At 35.4% G+C, this 22,256-nt stretch overlaps 1 long non-coding RNA gene across 1 annotated transcript; it reads right to left on the bottom strand.

Moving 5' to 3' along the window:
• Positions 1 to 702: 702 nt before the first annotated feature.
• On the bottom strand, positions 703 to 20,651 carry LOC115301698. Its single transcript, XR_003913247.1, has 3 exons — positions 20,554 to 20,651; positions 19,206 to 19,327; positions 703 to 1,221 (listed from the first exon to the last, which is right to left on the bottom strand). It is a non-coding gene; the product is annotated as an uncharacterized LOC115301698 (long non-coding RNA).
• Positions 20,652 to 22,256: the final 1,605 nt, after the last annotated feature.

The following is a 22,256-nucleotide window of genomic DNA, read 5'->3' as shown; positions in this document are numbered from 1 at the left end:
GCAAATTTTGTATTGTCTTTTTTTTTTTTTTTGCTTTCGTAAATGAGAATAATGTATATTGGGGTGCTTTAGAAAGTACTATACAAATAAATGTTAGTTGTTGTTGTTATTCCTAAACATAAAAGCCTCTTGAAGCTTCAAAATAATATATAGCAAATGTAGGCAAGTTTTGACTTTTAAAAGTTAGAATCATTGAAAAATGTACACTGCAGAGCTGAACTTTGGCAATATTACATTAAACAGTTCAAAAAAATTTTCAAGGATCTATTTGACATATGTTTTCAAAAAAAAACATATGTAGCTGTAACATGGAAGAAAGCATGCATTTTAATGGATGTTTTAGAAAACAATAGAGTATGACACCAGATTTCTCCCCACTAAGGTCTTTGAAATTAGTGACTTTAGTATTTTCAAGTCAGTCTTTCCAAAATCATCTGTTTGTACAGATAGGAGACAGATGTTAGCATATAGTAGATGCTCAGTAAGTATTTGTTGATTGACTTGTGGATTGTACCACATGAAATTGCTAATATTAGATCAGTTGAAAATTGACTACAGTTAGTAGAGTTGAAGTGAAGTATGTTTCTAGTTTTACTATTTAGAAGTGTAATAGTATTATGCTCTTCACTCTTCAATTTCCTTTGATTGTTGAGTTGTTTTGTTATTGTTTTCCAGAGAAATAAATAATATAGTATCCTTAGAAGAATTATGGATACTTCTTTTAATATGATTTCAAGCCAGGACATACTGCAAATGAAATAGGTGGAAACATCAAGTTGGCCTTACAAGCCGCCGCTGTGGAAACTCAGTGGTGGTTTGAAAAATCTTGTTCTGGGGAATCTGGATTCAAAAATGAGCCTCAGGGGAGATCAGAATCCATCTTAAAGACCAATTAAGAGCCAGGGTGAGAGCTAGCTCACAAACAACAATTCAAGGCCTTGAAGCAGACAGGAGCTTCTGCTGTGACGGGAAAAGTGGAAAGATGGACCCAAGAACATCCTCCTGGGAGATGATCAAGAATGAAGACAGTTGGAGGTGTACTCATTAAGATTCAAAACAGCAGAAACCTATTTTCAGAGTGGATCATGACCTGTGACCAGAAAAAAAAAGGATACTATATGACGATTGATAGCAGTTTACACAATGGTTGGATATTGTTGAAGCTCCCAAACTTGTCCCATCATTATTGTGAACAAAAAATTCTGAAGGCCATATGGTCATCTGCAAAAGAATAATTACTACTGTGTAAACCCTGGTAAATGACAGCAGCAGCATATTGCTAAGAAACTAAAATTATGCATGAAAATTTTGCTCAAGAAATGTCCTTTGGTTAAGAAACATGAGTCCACCCTTTTACATGACAGCACTTGACCTCACATGTCACAAGCCACGAAAGTGAAGTTAATTGAATTGGGATATTAAATGTCGTCATGTCCATTATAGTACCAGACCTTTATCCAATGAATTATCATCATTTTCATCATTTGAAGCTTTTTTTAAGAAACAACATGTTCTCCAGTTAAGAAGCAGTGATTGGAGGACCTGAACAATTTATATAGCCAAACAAATGACAAATTTTTTTAAAATGAAATATTTAATATTAGAAGAAAGTTATTAATGTTCATGATACATATTTTGATTGAATAAAACTTATTTTTTTAAATACAGTGTTTTAATTTTGACCTACAAAAACAGCAATTTCATATGGTACAAAGTAGTAGAAAGTTTTCTCCACTTACCTGTGACTAGTTAGAGGTGAGTACAAAATACTTTCAATATAGTTGTAAAATATATGCTTTACAGGTTTAGAAAATGAAATGACATAAATTCTAATACTAGGTACTCCTCTGTGTGACAGCTTTCCCAGTTGAAGCAGGTTAAATGCAGTATTTTTAGCTGACTCTTGACATTTGATGTATTCAGTAGCATACTTGAAAATCCCATTTTGCTTACATTATAGTTTTTATTAGAGATATACAATTTTTTAAAAATGTTTAAGGACCGAATCATATTCTTGAAATCTTAGTGAGTGCTGATTTTTAAGAAGTGATGCACTGCATGCTATATGCTTACTTCTAGCATCGGGTTATGATTTTTTATGGCAGTACAGTTAGATATTGGGTAGAACCTTCCAGTGTCTTCAGGAGTTAACATTTTTCACGGTAGTACTTGAGTTGTACTTATTGTTAAAATCAGTTTTGTGGTTTCTTAAGCCATCTGTTGCTTACACTTTCAATAGTTGGGTGAAAGTGAAATAACCTCTCCCAAGCTAATCTAGAGACTCGATTCATAATGTGATTCTTTTCCATTTTTAAGTAGTTGTTTTTAAACACTTACAAGTGAATTTTTATTCAAGTATTTAGGTCTTCAGAGCACCTTATTTAAATAAGAATCTGTAAAATTCAAAAGAAAACTCATGACTGACATGTCGTGAATCACTGACTAATTATAGGTGATGAATGTTTTCATGTATTTAAATTACTTTTCTTTACTAGTTCCACATTTGACTTCATATGACACTAAGTCAAAAATTATCTAAACAGTTTTTGATAGGAAAAGTGATGAACTATAAGAATGACTAGGTACTAATTTGTCCAATTTGACCCAAATAAAACTATTATACAAATTGGTATGGCTTTGTTAGGACAAGTGATGAGCTTCCCTAAACATTTTTAAATGCTCAGTGATGGAAAGAAATGTACATAGGTGGAATAACCTTCCAGTAGCATTGCACATTTTTTATGTAATCCTTTTCATTCATTGAAAGGCCTCATCTTGCATTCACACATCGACTCAGACACAGACACATGCACACATACACACATAATTGAACAGGAAATTGTAGAGTCTCTCCTACATTCTCAAGTTTTGTCTAGTTGAACCTGACTAATCCTCAGCCGCTAGGCTCTCACAACAGCTAGTTGTGATAGTTTTAAAGCATCAGTTCCTTTCTCAGAACTTGCTTTATTCATTTCACTAGAGAATTCCTAGTTCACTTGCTTTTAGATGCTACTGGATTCACTAATGCTGAAACAACTTAGCTTATAAAAGAAATGTATTCTTCAGATAGAGTGCTTAGAATTAGATTTGTGATCAGTGTTTTCCTTTGGTGTGAAATACTTAGAATACTGCTATTATTCTTGTTAATCCAAATTAGATTATGTACATAAAGCAAGATTTTCTTGTAATAGTGCTTATTTGTCATAGAGTAACACAATATAAAGAAATCCAATCCCCCCTTTTTTTAGACTCCCATCTCTGCCTAATGGAAGGGGGGAAAAACCTCAATAGTGTGGGTCACCATAATTTCTGCTAACTTTAATCATCCAAATAAGCATCAGGAGTCTTCATCTAGTATTCTTTTAAAATTGTTTGTCTTGAACATATTAAAAGTGCTAGTGCTTATTGTCCATACTATAGTAATTGTATTTAATAGTAAAAAGAAAATGTAAGTATTTTTTTTTCTAAGGGAGCTCTAAAGAATTTTGGATTTCTTTTTTTTTAATAGTGTATAGAGGTTTCATATGCATGAACATTTGTGCTATTTTAGATTTTTTTAATTAAAATGTTCAATTAAGAGCATCCAGGCTCCCTAAGATCATTTGTAAATAGTGGTTTGGAACATTATATGAGATGATTAGATTGTTAGGAAAGCTCATTAAGGCTTATTTAAAGCATAATGTAGTTAACCAATAGTATCATGCTGAACACTCAAGTTTTCTTTAGGGAACCAATCAGTGTAGGAGATAGAAAGAAACCGAGGTCTTCCTTTTTCCTGACGTGCTTCAGGAGAGTTCAGTTTCTTGGTGTTAGTGTTTCCTAGTTGCCCCCTTGCATCCTCAACCCTCTGGTGGAATGCCATATAAACCAGCTTGCTTCTTCCCTTACTGGATGCTCTGTGCTCCAAAATTTCATCTTTCCTCCAGTCAGAATTCCAATTTCTTTCTGTGGTTATGGCTGCCTAGATTTTAAGGAAAAACTGTTTTCCATGTGAATGAAGGTAGTGAAGAAAGTGGGATTAAACTTTTTTATTGGCTTATTCAGAATGAATTTTTATCTAAAGTCTAAGATCTCAGACAATATGACCACATTTCAGGCACTGTGGGAAGCAGTATTTTTATCGAATTGATGGATGCTGTCTTGAGAGTACTTCCCAATTTCCTTTAGATTTGGGGGGAATTTTCATAGTTCCCTTTCTTCACCTTTTGAACTCGGAGATTTTTCTCATTCCCACATTTTAGTAACTTCCCCCTTTATGTTCTTTATCCAGTAGAGCAGCATAGAAGTCACATCTGCATTTTTCCAACTTTTGGTACAGTGATGGAAGTTTAGAAGTACTCCTGGAGTAAGGAGGCTAGGGCTGTCATTAACATCCTAAGACACACGGTCTAGGGGAAATGAAAAGGGGCTGTCTCTAAGCCAGACATGAATACATCAGAGGCTGCCTGTATTTCAGTGAAAATATTTAATGAAACCCAAGTGGATAAGCTTCATCTTTGTCAGTTTGTCAAAATACATTTCTTGCGATTATATTAAAGCTTATTCTAAATACCTGTACTCTTCTTGTTCTGTAGATGATATAGATAATGTTGCTTGTTAGTTAAAATATCTTTTATAAAAGAAAGTCCTGCTTCTTATCATGATGTATGTGACTTAAATGACTGTTTCATATTAAAACTATTTCTTCCTTATGTACTGTTTACATATACCTCTTTTTGGGATATTAGTTCAGTACTTTTATACAAATCTGAGTGTGTTCCACATTGGTGACATGTATTTTTGCAGTAATTTTTTGTTTTGTTCTTAGAGCATGTCTAAAGTAACACATGCACTAGTGCTGTGGTCTGTGGCAAAATTACTGTAATTCAAATTGGAAAATAAAATGTTTCCAGACTTTGTCCAACATTTATTCCTATGGCAAAGGAAATTACTATGTAATACTAATTATTTCTTATGCTGGTATGTTTAAGCTACTCTATGAAGTATGTGAAACATCAATATTTATTGGATTAATAGATGGCCTGATGTTTTGAAATGGGAGAGAAGGGTAAAATTTGGTGTTAGCAATTCATAACACTCATAATACAATAAACACTTATGAAAACGTTGATTTTCCTCTTACAGTTATAACTTATTAAGGAATTATTATCTTAATTGGTAGTACATATTAGAACTTTTTTTTAGCCCATACCATTAAAATCACATTCTAGACTTGAACCTAGTCTGTCTTCCAACCAAAAAAGATATCATTCACTTCACCATAACCAAAGTAAGTAGAAATGCTAATCTTAATTTTTTTAAGAAGCTATTGTAATACCATAAAACTCCTCTAATTTACTTAGAATTTATAACCATTGATACAAGGACTTGAATGGTATTTACTTTGTACTGTTTGATGAAAAGATTTGTTAATAAAAATCATAAGGTTTTAAGGAAAAATGTTTAATCTTGGAAAAACAGTAAGCTTTATAAACCATTTATTTAAGAATACTATTTTAAAAGCATTCTTTTGCCATTAAAACAAGTACCCAGAATATTATAATTGGTAATACTTGGCCAGTGCAAATTGGTATATTTGAAATTATATACTTGACGAAAATGAAAGAGAATGCTCATGAGTGCTTAAACTGCATATCTTTTTAAAGTATTCAAATTTTTAGACTTTTATCAATTCAAACTATCCTGATTAAGGTTTTGCTATATTAGTGATGTATATTACAAGATAAATGTTTACCTGTGTTATAATGGTATCTCTATACAGCATCATTTTTGGCATGGTTATTGTGGTGTATTTTGTACATTTGATTGTCATTTGATAGGATTGACAGAGCAATAAATCCAATTCAGTTCTTAAATATTTAAAAAAATGCCATGTACCATCTTGTGGCATACATAATTCCATTATATTTTATTTGAATGCCTAGTGTTTTCATGGGTCTATTTTTGGAGTTAAAAATTTAGAATTACATGTTAGGGATTTAGTTTTTCCTGGTATCTTCACATACAATCTCTTAGAAATGGGTCTGCTTCTGTTTAAATCATAGAGATTTTAAGAAGTATTAGTACTAAATAATTCAGGAATTGCTTTGTGGAAAAATTTAAAGTATGAAATGACTAGGTTACCCCCAAAATTTTTATTTTCTTTATATTATTTTGTACAGGTTATAATTTTTAGAGAGGCAAAATTGGGTTGGTAACTGATGAAGTATAGTAGATAATGGATAGTTTGTCTAAGGGCTTCCAAGTGTTAAAACCAAAAATTCTCAATTCTGAATTATTTTTAATAATTACTGGTAATAGTGGTAAGCCAATTTTCCTTTTTCTTTTAAGAACTTTGATTCTTTTAATTTCTTCCTTTTGGTCTCTTTCTTCTCTAAGCACCATGCTTTAAATTATTTTAAGAGGAGTTTATCTTCCACATTTTGGTTTTTTATTCTGCAGATAAATAGTAAGACAAGTAGAAGTTCTGCTTTCAAAACAGTCCATGTTATTGTTGGCCATTATTTTCAGGGTTCATACTAAATGTCATTTGTGCATTGTATAAAGAATGTTATTTATCAGTATTTAGACCTACTATTGGTAGAAATGTATGGCAGGCTTTCTTGAACAATATGTATTGTAAGTTTGTTCCTATAGTGTTATGCTTCAGGTTCTTTTAAATAAAGCTAGTTTTTAAAGAGAAAAATAACTGGTTTTTTAAGTGCTTGACTTTCAACAGGACAGTCTTAGGTTATAGGTATGACAGTCTTGGCTTTGGATAGGAAATGTTCCAAGAAACATTTACCAGGACAACAGCCTGTAATTTACCAGGAATTTAATTTTATCCTAAGGACCAAACCAATATTTTTGGATGGGTCTTGTTATATGCATCCCCCCACCCCCATAAAGTTGATACATGACACTGAACCCTGAGTTTCCCTTAGGGAATTTGAGCATAACCTATCTCTATTTTGATTTTTAACAAATTAGGACTTCAGTTCTGTTAATAGAATATGAATTGGAGAGGAACTCTACAACCTCACAGCTTAACAATCCCTGAAACGGAGACACACTGTAGCAATATGAAGAAGAAGATTAAGTTTACAAAAGACCTCCAAAGTTTGTTGGAAACACCCATTAGGTGTCTAGACTTACATGGAAAGATGCAAGTGAATCTGTCAGTTGATGGAACTTTGTATCAGAGGTAATAGAAATGACAATAAGATAAAATTATATCAAGGTAAGATTTGAATGCATGAAAATTCTATTTAAATTTATGGAATGATGGGGTACCGGGCTGGCTCATTTGGAAGAGTGTAAGGCTCCTGATCTTGGGGTTGTGAGTTCAAGTCCTACATTGTGTGTAGAGATTACTTAAGTAAGTAAGAACTTAAAAAAATTTTTTTAGTAAATGAAGGAAACATCAACAAAAATGTGTTTATCTTACGTGCTGTAGGAGAAAGCTGTACAGAGACTTCCTATCAAATAACATCATGAGTGGATGTTCTAAAGCACTCACTGTTTTCCAAGCGTAGTATAAATATAAAAAGAAAATTGTGTTCAAAACCAAAAAAATATATCCAAGGACAAGAAGTAATAGGAAGAAACTTTGAACCATGCCAAAGCAGCAGACTGTAGATTCTATGTCCAGAGCAGAAATTTGCAGTCAAAAGTTCTAATCTGGCAGGATAATGAGATTTAAAGTGCAACTACGTTTCAAAGCTTGTAAGATGCAATGACAGTGCTTTTTAAAAGAGAAATGTATGGTTTTAGATCATTTTTAAGCCCCAAATATAATGACCTAAGCGTTGATCTCAAGAGTATAAGAAAATTAAAAATGTAAGGAAAGTAGACGGAAGGAAATCGGAAGGGAAAAAAATAGGAAATAAAAAACAGGAAAGAAAGAATAAAGCCACAAGAAGGTTATTTTTAAAGAGAGTAATAAAATTGATGATCTTCTAGTGAAACTTTTTTTTAATGGCAAAAATAAGTGAAAAGGGGGCAAAAACAGCAGTACTTTAAGCTAAAGGCTGAGCTGGTGTTCCTCTCCATGGCTGCAGCCACCACTTGTGAAAGGCTCACTAGCAAACCTACCTCCAAATGATACGCGGGGCTTCAGCTCACAGGAAAATGTGGGCTCAAGGTTTGCTCAATTGGTAATGTGTCGTCAAAGACGCCAGTTGTCACCAAAGAATTGAGGATACAGTATCACCAAAGAATTGAGAGAGCGAATTAGCATATAACATTTGGCTAACTTGAGGTCTCTAGGAAACAATTTAGAGGCAACTTAAAACTGCTGGAAAGGATAGACCCAGGGGAAAGAGAATAAATGAAAGAAAATACCCACTGTAAATCAAAGTTTCAAAAGATGTGAAAAACCTGGTGATAAGACAAACAGCCAGTGAACACATTCTGAAATTTCAATCCACTCAAGATGAAAATAACAGAACAGCCTGTAAAGGACTTTAAGATTATGTTTCAGGAACCTGAAAGGCAAACTAATGAGTAAAAATTAAAGTTATGAAACTTGGTAAGTAGACCTTCATTTATTTACTCAACATTTATTAGGGATTTTTTATGTCACTTTGGCCCTGTTCCAGATGCTAAACATATGCCAGTAAATCAAACAGACAGAAATCGCTATTCTCAGATTGTTATTCTAAAGAAAATAAGCTATAAAGTAGATTAGAGAATACGTGTGATGCACAAATGAAAAAGGGAATGAGAGAGGGAATGCTTAGGCTGGGAGGGTAAGAGGTGCAAGTTCTTAATTTTTAATAGCTTAATTAAAAGACACTTAAGTAATGACCTGAAGAAGTAAGGGAGACCATCGTACGGATAACTGGGGAAGAGAATTCCAGACACAGGTAACAGGTACAATGTCCTTGTGGACAGAGCATGCTTGGCACATTTCATATATTTCAAGGAAGACAGTGTGTCTGGAATGGAGTGAGCAGAAAAAGTGAAAGGAGACAGAGTTAGAAAATTATCAGGAAACCCGATTATATGGAAAGTTGTAGTTCATTGTATAGCTTTTGGCTTTTTATTGGACAGTTTTCAAGGGAGAAGGATCATTCTGTGTTGAAAATAGATTGAAAGGGGAGGGAGTTGGAGGAAGAAGACAAATTAAGAGGCTATTGTAATTAATTCTTGTGAGAGATGATGTGATTAGAACCACAGAGATGGCAGTGGAAGGAGTAAAATGTGGATCTTGTTTGGTCTAGATTCAAACAAAATAACTGTAAAAACACCACTGGGGAAAAGTGACCATGAACTTGGATTATATGACATTGGTGATGATTTTAGTTTTATTATAATAATGACATTGTGTTTATGTAATAAAACACCTATTTTTAAAAAGATGAATACCAAAACGTTTATGATTCTTCACTTGGCTTAAAAATAGTCCAGAGGAGAGAGGGGCATGTAGGTGGCTCAGTTGGTCGAGCATCTGACTCTTGATTTTGACTCAGGTCATGATCTTACAGTCGTGGGATCAAGCCCCTTGTCAGGCTCTGCTGCGCTGACATCTGGCCTGCTTAGATTCTCTCTCCCTCTCTCTGTCTCTCTTTGTCTCTCTCTGTCTCTCTGTCTCTCTCTCTCTCTTCCCCTCCTGCCTTCCATTCCTCCCTCCCTCTCTACCTCTGCTCCTCTCCCCAGCTGACACGTTCTCAGTCTCTCAAAAAGAAAAAAAAAGCCCAGGGGGAGAAAAGGAGCCCAAAAAAAAAAAAAATCAATAAAGGCATGTAAGAATATGATTTTTAAATGTGGCCTAGTGATCACATCCAGGAGGATGTTCAAGTGGTATTTATAGCATGTTAGTTCCTTATCTCATTCAAGGCATGTAAAGATACTGGATAGTTTTAGATTTTTAAAGAAAAATATTTAGTGAATTATGTATTTATATATGAGAGAGTGTGCATGTGTGCACGTATGCAAGCAGGGGAGAGGCAGAGAGGGAGGGAGAGGATCTTAAGCAGGCTCCATGCTCACTGGGGAGCCCTATAAGGGGCTCAATCTCTCAACCATGACCTGAGCAGAAATCGAATTGGGCTCTTAACCAAATGAGCCACCCAGGCACCCTATGAATTCTGTATTTAAAAAGTCACAACTTTTAAGAAAATCTAAAAGTCACAACTAAAAGAATATAAATACCATATAGCTTCTAAACCAGCAGAGGGCAAAGCAGAATACAGAAAATTTTTTATCAAGTCAATAGAAGATAGAAAAGCAGATGAAAAGAAACAACAAAAATTTAAATAAAACCAAATGTAAATGGATTCAATTGACCTAACACTGTCAGATCAGACCAAGAAATTTTTCTTTGTCCAAATGATGTTTATAAGAGATATAGAAATTTCAAGAGCAAAGGAATGGTTTCTATACAGTGATGTTCATTAAGAAGTAGAAAAGCCATGGGGCGCCTGGGTGGCTCAGTCGGTTGAGCATGCAACTTTAGCTCAGGTCATGATCTCACCATTTGTGGGTTCAAGCCCCGTGTCGGGCTCTGTGCTGACAGCTCAGAGCCTGGAGCTTGCTTCAGATTCTGTGTCTGCCCCTTCTCTCTGCCCCTCCCATGATCATGCTCTGTCTCTCTCTCAATGATAAATAAACATTCAAAAATTTTTTTAAATAGTAGAAAAGCTAAATTCTACTTAAAGTAAGGCCTTTTATATAATGAAAAATTATGAAGAATTAAAAGATATAATGTTATATAAAAAATAAAATGGAGGAAATGACAATTGTTACATTTAAAAAGTTTTAAAAAGTTATATACAAAATGATCACAATTCGTTTTTTAAATAAACATTTTCTATATCTATGTACACCCACCTGGAGAAAATCATCTGGAATATGACAAGATGTTACTGTGATTTTCCCTGGATAATGGAAGTATGTGTGTGATTTTTCTCCTCAGTATTGTCAACAATAAAATGTGTATTCCTTCCTTTGGTCATCAGAAAACATAGTTTAAAAAAAAAAGTAAACAGAAGAAGGTTTAACAGGAAAATGTTAATCAAAGGAGGCCATTATAACAATGTTAATATCGACAAAACATAATGTAAGGCTATTATCAAAGAGATAGGAGATAAAAGTGTTGGTGAGGATGTGGACAAGAAGGAGTCCTTTTGCACTGTTGGTGGGAATACAAACTGGGGCAGCCACTACAGAATTTCCTCAAAAAATTACAAATAGAACCAACATGTGATCCAGCAATCCCAGTTCTGGGTATCTGTCCAAAGGAAATGAAATCACTAGACAACTACACCCCATGTTTATATTTGCGAGACATGGAAACAACCTAAGATTCCCATCAATGGATGGATGGTAAAAAACAAAACAAAACAAACTTTGAATATATTATTCAGCCATAAAAGGGAAGGAAATTCTGCCATTTACACCAACATGGGTGGACCTTGAGGGTATTAGGCTAAGTGAAATAAGTCAGACATAGAAGGACAATTACCACATGATACCGCTTTAATGTGGAAGCTAAAAACCTGACATCACAGACACACAAAATGGATTAGTGGTTACCAGAGGTAGAAGGGTGGGGTCAAAATGGATAAAGGGGGTCAAAACATATAAACCTCAGTTATAAGATAAATAAGTTCTAGGGACGTAATATACAGCATGGTGAGTAAAGTTAACAATACTAGTATCATATATTTAAAAGTTGCTAAGACCATCACCAAAAAAAAAAAAAAAAAAAGAAAGGTTAAATAAGCAAGACGAGAAAAATCTTTTCAGCAGTAACAGCATATAATAAATCTTAAAAAGATACCTGTAAACTATTAAATTTGTTTTAGTTAAATGTGCATTTAAATGAGATATACAGGTCATACATTTTGCCTAGCAATTCATCAGAATTGTGTCAAAGTTATAAAGAGATCAAAAGCTATTGTAAAAGACAATTATGAATATAACACAATTTAAAACATACATACAATGTTAATGTCCAGTAAAGAAGCCACAAGTAAACATATGAGCATTCTATTGAAAAAAAAAGAAAGTTGCTAAGAGGGTAGATCCTCTAAATTCTCACCATAGGGAAAAAATCTATATGTGAGGTGATGGGTGTTAACTACACTTACTGTGGTGATCATTTCGCAATACATACATGAAATCACCATATTGTACCTCATGCTATATGTTAGTCATATCTCAATAAAACTGAGAAAACTAGTTCTGGTTACACGTTAAAAAATATATAAGGACAAAAATATTAATAGGAAAGAGAACGTTTTGTAATTATAAAAGGAACACCCACCAAAATGATTAAACAGTCATGAATACATAATGCTTACAAGAGAATTTCAACATACATAAAGCAAAAGACAATTACAGGAAGAAAAAAGTACCATAAGAGATACCCATACACACTATTAGATTTGCTAACATTGTTTTAATAGTGCTAATATTAAGTGTTGGTGAATATGCAAAGTAACCAAAACACTGCTGGTAGGAACAGAATATTTGTACTGTTATATGCATAACTCTATGCGTAGTTTTCCTACATGCAGTTGTGGATTGCATTCTCTTGGTTATACAGTGGTTCTGTCTTTGGGTTCTGTTAGTGTGAAATGCACAGGCACGAAAGAGAAGACTGTGTGAACATATGATGTGTACTTCCGAGCTGTACTGGTCCACTAAACTCTTGTTGCATATGAGAAACAGGTAATTCTCAGTAGTCTCTTCCCAGTAGTTTGTGTGAAGTGTAAGTAGTATTCTGTGAATGTGGATGATAAAGACTATCCTAGGTGCAATTCTGGCAAGGAATCATGAAGTGAGTAGTTTTATTCTAAAGTATTTGATGCAGAATGTTATAGAAGATAAAAACATGAATGGATGAAGAAAATTATGGAAGTTATGCAGAAAGTGAACTTCATAATATGTGCTTTGTAATATGCACAGATAAGAAGTCTATAAAGAAGCAATGAAATGTGTTAAAATCTTTGGCAAATTTTGCCTAGTTTTTTTTAAAAATATTTATTCATTTATTTTTGAGAAAGAGAGTAAGCAGGGTAGGGGCAGAGAGAGGGAGACAGAATCTCAAGCAGGCTCCACGCAGTCAGGACAGAGAACCCATGAACCATGAGGTCATGACTTGAGCCGAAACCAAGAGTTGGATGCTTAACCTACTGAGCCGTCCAGGTGCCCCAAATTTTGCTTAGTTTTTATCAATAATATGATTTTTAATAATTTAAGATAGGGGCACCTGGGTGGCATAGACGTTTAAAAGCATCTTTCTTTCAGCTCAGGTCATGATCTTCCAGTTTGTGAGATAGTTTCCCCATCAGGCTCTGTGTTGACAGCGCCAAGCCTGCTTGGGATTCTCCCTCTCTTTCTGCACCCCCTCTCTCAATCTCTCTCTCTGTCTCTCAATAAAATAAACATTTAAGAAGATAAAATAAAATTTAAGATAAATTTATTGCCAACTATTATATTAATGCAAAACTAGAATTTTTTTTCCCTTATGTTAAAACAATAAATTGATTTTAAAGCCTATAGTCTGCTATTAATGAAAAGTAGTAAAATGTTATTTTCTACTTTCTGTATAATCCACCCTGATAACTAAAGTTTTGTATCTCACCAGAAAAGTTTTTAAGTTTTCCTTGTTTTGTGGTGATTTTTTCATGTTTTTGATGAAAACCAAAGTCCTCAGGTCTGAGAAAACTAAAGTTCCTTACAATTTGTTACCTTCTATGTTTTCTTGTCCTCTTCTATGTACCTTGGTTAATAGGTAGCCAAGTTAAAGTCATTCATTGTTCACTGACTTTTATGACCCTTTCTTAATCAAGTGACAAAATCTCCCATGATAACTTTTTTGATTATGCTTTCTAAGATCAGACCATAGCTATATTTTATGATTATGTATTTTACTATTTATGACTATGTATATATAATACATTTCCAAAACGTCTTTTAAATGAAAAATATCTTTGTCCAAGAGGTCTCTGGGAAGTCACAAGGATTCATTCTTTTATCTTACAAAAAATATATAAAAGGTCAAAATATTTTGGATTGCCGGATATGTTTTATATTTCTTAATTGCCTCAACATTATTGTAAGAACTGCATAGAAAGAGGTGTCAGTAGAACAATTCAATCTTTTCTGGGTTGACCTTTAGGTAAATACTACTTATATAAACGTATTTAAGAGATTATGAACTTAACATAATTTGTCAGTGTCCTCACTATCCACAGAATGTTTTTCCCCCCTTGGGGGAAGCATTGATTAATTCTTATTAAATAGTTATGTATTGCATCCTCATAAAGAACTTTACTCCTCCTTCTCATTTAACCTCATTCAGTCTCATCATCAGAGAGTATTTCTGTTTTTCTCTCATGCTTGCCTGAAGTCTCTGCTGCAAGCCACAGGTTAGAAATTGGGTCTTCAAGGGTGCCAGTGTGGCTCAGTGGGTTAAGCATCTGACGCTTGATTTTAGCTCAGGTCATAATCTCACAGTTTATGAGTTTGAGCACTACATTGGGCTCTGCGCTGACAGTGTGGAGCCTGCTTGGGATTCTCTGTCTCCCTCTCTTTCTGCCTCTCTCTCTCTCTCTGAAATTAAATAAATAAATAAATAAATAAATAAATAATTAAATAAATAAATAGAAACTGGGTCTTCAGTCAAGGTAGAGAGTCTTTGAGTTTTTTTTTAATTTTTTTAAATGTTTTATTTATTTTTTTTGATGCAGAGAGAGACAGAGAATGAGGGGGAGGGTCAGAGAGAGAGGGAGACACAGAATGGGAAGCAGGCTCCAGGCTCTGAGCTAGCTGTCAGCACAGAGCCTGATGCAGGTCTCGAACCCACCAATGTGAGATCTGAGCTGAAGTCGGAGGCTTAACCGACTGAGCCACCCAGGCGCCCCAAGAGAGTCTTTGAGTCTTGAAGAAAAGATTCTATTAGGTACTTTCAAGGTTCTTGGTTGCTTACATAGTTACTCTTCTACTAGGTAACTACTGATAGCTCAAGAAATTAAGACAAAAGCAGTGAAAAGTGGGTGGATCTGAGAAATAATTAGGGCTTGTAGATTGGATTTGTAGTCTCTATCATAGGTATAATTGTCAAAGTCAACAGCATTCAGTTCAGGAATATTAATAGCCTCAATATTATTCTTACTTAAGTAGAAAACCATTTCATGTGTGCCAGGATGTACATTAGAAAAAATAATGCTTATGGCGAAGGCCAGGAGAAAAGCCCTGGATCTGTTCAAATGTCTAAATAGTAACAATATTGAGCACTTTACACAAAATTCTATTTAAATCTCTTAACACCCTACAAATAGATTTTACTGCCTTTATTTTACAGATTGAGGAAACTAAGACTCAGAGGATGAGAAACTTGCTCAAAGTCATACAGTTAATAAAAGTAGAGTTGAGGTTCTAACAAATTAGCCTGATTTCAAACAATAAAAGATAAATGATTTTAGCCTGAATTCTTTTTCTTAGATCCTGAATCCTCTGGTTTTGATAACCCTTCTTTGACCTTCTATCTGCACTTTCCCCTAAGGGTAAAGAAAATGTTGGTCAGGAGGATATGCCATCTAGCACCCATGCTCCCTCTTCTAGAGCATGTTTGGGCTACGCCAAATCTGGAATCCTTGCCCAGTAGCCCTCAGCTGCTTTACGAACATCATGAGTCTTTTCTCTGGCTAGCCTGTTAAGGGTACCTGTGCTGCTGCTTCTTTATTTTTTAATTGATCTAAAATTGATACATAATATTATTAGTTTCAAGTATAAAATATAATAATTTGATCTTTGATGCACTACAAAGCAATCAACACAATAAGTCCAGTTACCATATAATTAATCCCCTTTACCCATTTTGCCTACCTCCCAATCCCTTCCCTTCTGACAACTACCAAATATTTCTCTGTATCTATATGTTTTGTTTGAGATACACACACACATACACTTATTTACTTAAAAGGTTAAGGTCCACCCATGTTGTTGCAAATGGCACAATTTCCTTCTTTTTATGGCTGAATAGTATTCCACTTCACATATGCCATGTCTTCTTTATCCATTCGTCCATAAATGGACATTTAAATTTTTTCCATGTCTTAACTATTATAAATAATGTTGTAATAAACATCAAAGTGCATATATCTTTTTAAAATTAGTATTTTCTTCTTTTTCATATAAATATCCCAAAGTGGTATAGCTGGATCATATGGTAGTTTATCTTTAATTTTTTTAGGAATATGCATATTGTTTTCCATAGTGGCTGCATTGATTTGCATTCCTATCAACAGTGTATGAAAGTTACTTTTCCTCCACATCCTCTCCAACACTTGTTATTTCTTGTGTTATTGTTTCTTTTTTTTTTTTTTCATAAAAGTCATTCTAATAGGTGTGAGGTGATATCCCATTGTGGTTTTGACTTTCTTCTCCCTGATAATTAGTGATATTAAAGATCTTCTTATATGCCTATTGACCATCTGTATGACTTCTTTGGGAAAATGTCTGTTTAGAACTTCTGTCCATTTTTAAATTGTATTGTTTATTAGTTTTTGAGTTCTTCATATATTTTGGATATGGATATGTGATTTGCAAATGTTTTCTCCCACTCAGTAGGTTGTCTTTCATCTTATTGATAGTGTTTTGCTGTGGAAAAGCTTTTTAGTTTGATGTAGTCCTACTTGTCTATTTTTGCATTTGTTGCCTTTGCTTTTGGAATAAAATCCAAAAATTCAATGTCAACATCAATGTCAAGAGACTTACCAGCTATGTTTTCTTGTAGGAGTTTTACAGTTTCAGGACTTCTATTCAAGTATTTGATCCATTTTTAGTTAATTTTTATTTATGGTGAAAGGTAGTGGTCTAATATCATTCTTTTGTGTGTGGCTGTTCAATATTCTCAGCACTAATTATTGAAAAGATTGTCCTTTTCTCATTTTATATTCTTGGCTCCTCGGTCATAAATTAATTGACCATATTACTCATATGACTTTATTTCTGGGCTCTCTATTCAGTTCCATTGATCTATGTGTCTGTTTTTATGCCAGTACAATACTGTTTTGATTACTATAGTTTGGTGGTATAGTTTGAAGTTAGGGAATGTGATAGTTTCAGCTTTGTCTTTCTCAAGATTGCATTGGTTGGCCTGTACTTCTTGTGTGTATATCCCTGTCCTCAAGGAAATGCTTTCTTTATGCCTTATTCCCACAGAAAACTCCAAGGAAACTAAGAATGCCAAATGTAAACTTGGTCTTCCCAGTGTTCAATTTTTTTAAACATTTATTTGTTTTTGAGAAACACAGAGAGATGGAGCATGAGTGGGGGAAGGGAGAGAGAGAGAGACACAGAATCTGAAGTGGACTCCACAGTCTGAGCTGTCAGCACAGAGCCCGTCATGGGACTCAAATTCATGAACCGTGAGATCATGACCTGAGCTGAAGTTGGATGCCTAACTGACTGAGCTACCTAGGCAACCCTTTGGATGTTTTTAATTTTAATTATGTCCAGCCTATCAATCCTCTTTCATGGATCATGCCTTTGGTGTATCTAAATAGTCATCATCAAACTCAAGGCAATCTAGATTTTCTCCTCTGTTATTTACTAAGAGTTTTATACTTTTACATTTTATATTTAAATCTGTGACCCATTTTGAGTTAATTTTTGTGAAAGGTATAATAGTTATATCTAGATTCACTGTTTTGCATGTGCATGTCTGGTTGTTCCAGCACCATTTATTTGTTCAAAAGACTGTCTTTTCTCCATTATATTACCTTTGCTCCTTTGTCAAAAATCAGTTGACTTCTATGCATGTGGGTATATTTCTGGGCTTTCTATCCTGTTCCACTTATTTCTTTGACTATTTTTCATTTATACTACATGGCATTTATTATTTTCTTCCCAAATTGATCTATAGATTCAATGCAATCCCAATCAGAATACTAGCAAGTTATTTTATGAATATTGTCAAACTGATTCTACATTTATATGGATAGGCAAAACACCCAGAATAGCCAACACAATATTGAAGGAAAAGAACAAAGTTAGACAGTATCCAACTTCAAAGCTTGGTAGAAGGCTGGCTATGGCTCCTTGGAGATTTCTAGGAAGCTGGTATGTCTGGCCTCACAAAATAAGCCAGAAGTATACCCTCTCCCTCTGTCTTCTAAAAGAGGGGTGCTGGGTGACTCAGTCAGTAAAGTGACCAATCCTTGATTTTGGCTCCTGTCATGATCTCACATTTTGTGAGATTGAGCTTCACGTCAGGCTCTGTGCTGACAAAACAGAGCCTGCTTGGGATCATCTCTCTCCCTCTCTCTCTTCCTCTCCCCTGCTCATATTCTCTCCCTCCCATAATAAATAAATAAACTTTAAAAAATAAAAGAGATTGTAGAAAATTGGTATAATTCCTTCCTTAAATGTTTAGTAGAATCACCAGTGATCCCATCTAGGCATGGTGCTTTCTGTTTGGGAAAATTATGGATTTGACTCCATTTATTTAATAGATACGGGCCTGCTCATATTGTCTATTTCTTCTTGGTGAGTTTTGTATCTTTTAGAGAATTGGTTCATTTCATTGAGGTTATCAAAGTTATAAGCATAGAGTTGTTGATAGTATTCCTTTATTATCTTTTTAATATTTATGGTATCTGTAGTGATGTCCCCTTTTTATTTCTGATATTAGTAATTTATGTCCTCTCTTTTTTTCTTGGTTAGCTTGGCTAGAGTTCTGTCAATTTTATTAATCTTTTCAAATAGCCACTTCATTTTATTGATCTTCTCCATTGAGGCCCTGTTTTCAGTTTCATTGATTTTTTGCTCTAATTTGTATTCTTTCTCCCCTCCCTCCATCCCCCCTTCGGATTTTATTCCTATTTTTCTGGTTGCCTAAAGTGGAAGCTTAGATGAATGATTTTATATCTTTGTCTCCTCTAATGTATGCATTAAATGCTGTAAATTTCCCTCTGGTCAATTAAGCTTTGATAAAACCCCAGCAAGTTAGAATCTAGTTAAGTAATTTCATCTGAGGGCATACCTTGATAAGAAGAACAGAAGGTTTGGCCTATTTCAAAATGGCTCCTTTTCTCCCCCCTCTACAGGGAGCACAAGGGTATCTTTCTCTGATATTGACTATGAAAACCTGGTACAGCCTCAGGAAGTAAAATTCACACAAGTCTAGGGACTACCTGATGACTGGTCCTCCTAAGGCTTACCCATGGTGAGCTCCAACAATCTGTCAACTACAGTTCAGGTTTTCCTACCTTGACACTGGTTCCCATGGAGGTTACTTCCCATTGTTGTGATACTCTGTATTCATTTGTTGGTCTCTCGAATTTGGGGGGGGCAGTGATTTTTCTCTGTGACATCACTTTTTTGTGTGGATCTAAGAAGAATTGTTGAATTTTTACTTTGTTAGCCTTTTACATAGGATGGAGTAGTGACTTCCAAGCTCTTTATATATTAGATCAGACTTTAACAAACAATTAAATAACTGAGATTGTGCTAAAACAATCTAATAGAAAAAAAATCATAAAGATCTCTACTTTGTAAGTATAAATCTAAGATATATGGGCCATAAATAAAAAGAAAGGAATAGCACTGTATACTTTCTATATGAGCTCTACCTATATATTCTTGTCTAATTGTTAACCACATTGTCTTTTTCTAAAGCCCAAATTTAAAATTGTAAAATAACAAATGCATCTAAAACCAAGTGCCTAGATTTTGGTCTGAAATGCTCTTCTCTATTAAAAAGAACTAAGAATTCTTGGAGAATAACTGATTCCATTTCCTAGAGATAAGAGAGAGAGAGAAATTTCAAGGTGGGTCTAAATCATCTTGTACTAAAAATAAAAGATTTTTAAAAGGCTTTAAAAATTCCGGATGGTCTTAAAAATCATAATCAACCTTTACTAATAGCCAAATATGACAATTTGACCATCAAAAATAAATTATAGCTACTTAATTTTAGGATAGGAATAATAAATCAGATTTAATTGTTGCTTCATAATGTACATTTTCACTCCCTAAGGACATTGCAATATCTTACAAGAAAATGGGGATTCTCCTCTTCCACAGAGCTAGCTTTTACATTTTTACATTAATTTTATAATATTTGTCATATACAAATGATGCAAATATTTGTATATGTAGGTTATGAGTCATAACACAAATTGTACATATCCATCACCCAAAATTAGAGAGAGACAGTGAAAGAGAGAGAAAGAGAGATATGACTTGGAAGTTTCTTTGGTGCTCTCTAATGGCTTTCTCTGATGTAATGAACAGAATCAAACAAAAATTATCTTCGGTGTGCTCTCTGTATTTTCTTGGGAAACCTGACAATATGGCCTAGATCTCCCATCTTCCCATAGGAAGGACTGCATCTGAACTCAGCTGGCCATGGTATTATTGCTTTTGTAAGGATGCAGATCCGATCCGGCCCTCACCACCAGGCCTTCCAGCCTTCCCGGAGCTGGATGCCGCGCAGCGCAGCGGTGGAAATGCGCCTGGCAGCAGCCGGGCGCTGGCGGGGGGGGGGGGGGGTGGTGGTGAGGGGGGTGGTCCTCCACCTGCTGCAGGTCGGATCCAGCCTTCCCCTGTACGCACCTTAAGGAGGGACAACTCCTGCTGCGCCCAATCGAGAGAGGCCGGCGGATACCTTTGACCTAGTCATGCCCCACGTGGGGCGTCCTGGGCCCACTCTGATTGGTCAACACTCCAGCTATTGTGACTGGCTCCCACAACTGCCAGTGTTGATGGGGGGGAAGGGATTGGATCACTGTACACCTGTCAACATTTCCTGTAACTCCCCCTCCCAAAGGCATAAAAGGCCCTGCCCTGCCTTTGTTCGGGGCTCTCTCCACGTGGCCAGCGGGTTGGGTGGAGTCTGTGAGCCCGAGCTTAAGCTTGTAATAAAGGCCCTTTGCTTTTGCAGGCGTGACTCGGTCTCCCTAGCAGTCTCTGGTGTTCGTTTTGGGGTGATTTGGGGCGATTTTACAAACTTGGGCACAACACTTTCTTCCAACTAAAACTTTCCATGTGAGTCAAGGTATGAAGTCCCCAGACGCTGAGGTAACTGACTTTCTTGGACAGGTCTTGTAGTTGCATCTAAACCAATACTAGTGCCCCAGTGATCTCCCTCCTGACAAGATTCCTTCTTGTAAGAGGGGAGAGCCACAGAAGGATGGAATTCCTCTCCTAATGCAAACTCACGCTGAATATCCAACACAGTGCTCTGGCCCCAATGTTCATCTCCTTGAGATAATGGCAGATGCAGGAAACTGTTTTTCTCCTTAGTTTTGCAAGTAGGCTTCCTTTTTCACCAATAAAACCTAGCCCTTAACCTAGTGATTCTTTTTTTTTTTTTTTAATGTTTATTTTTGAGAAAGAGAGAGATAGACCATGAATGGAGAAGGGGCAGAGAGAGAGGGAGACACAGAATCTGAAGCAGGTTCCAGGCTCCGTGCTATCAGCACAGAGCCTGACACAGGACTTGAGCTCAAGAACCATGATCATGACCTGAGCCAAAGTCTGATGCTTAACCGACTGAGCCACCCAGGCGCCCTAACCTAGTGGTTCTAACTTTCATGTGGGCCAGGTTTACCTAATGGGCTTCTTAAAACACAGATTGCTGTGTCCCACTTCCACAATTTCTGGGTCAGTAGACCTTGAATGGCGTCTGGGAATTTGCATTTCTAGCGAGTTCCCACATAATGCTGTTATTATGGTTAGGTGCCCACACTCTGAGAACTATCTTAAATCATGCAATGCGTCTATATGGAAATCAGCTCTGTCGTCTACCACAAAGGATCCCATTGGCCTGACCTTCACGTAGGAGTTAATCATTGTCCTTTCTTCTCCTCTACTTTGCTTCATAGTTTTATCATACATGTAGGAGTCCTTAACAAATAGATTTAGTTTTCATTGTTTTAAAGTTTTATAAAAAATGGCATATTGCTTAAGGGTCTCTTGTTTTATTCTTTCACTCATCCATCCAGTGTATAGTTATATTTAATTCATTTTCACTGTTCTGTGGTATTCTGTTGTGTGAATATAACTACTGATTAGTACATTTAGCTTGTTCTCAGGTTTTTGCTGGGAAACCGCTATGAAAAGCTGCTTCTTTAATCATAGAATTACCCTTGCTTTTTGAAAGGACCCAGTCAAGGGAACCCTGCCTCCCTTAGACCTTTCCCTAATTCTAACATCCTCTTACTGAGACAGCCAATGGTGTGTGTTCTACCTTGCTCAGTAAGTAATGAACTCATCTTGTTCAAGTACATGGGTCTCTGTGGTCTTTGGCTGAAAGG

This window comes from Suricata suricatta, chromosome 9 (genome assembly GCF_006229205.1).
Source record: "Suricata suricatta isolate VVHF042 chromosome 9, meerkat_22Aug2017_6uvM2_HiC, whole genome shotgun sequence".
Taxonomy (NCBI): Eukaryota; Metazoa; Chordata; class Mammalia; order Carnivora; family Herpestidae; genus Suricata; species Suricata suricatta.
The sequence above is the reverse complement of the archived record's forward strand: the minus strand, read 5'-3'. Positions and strand labels throughout refer to the sequence as shown.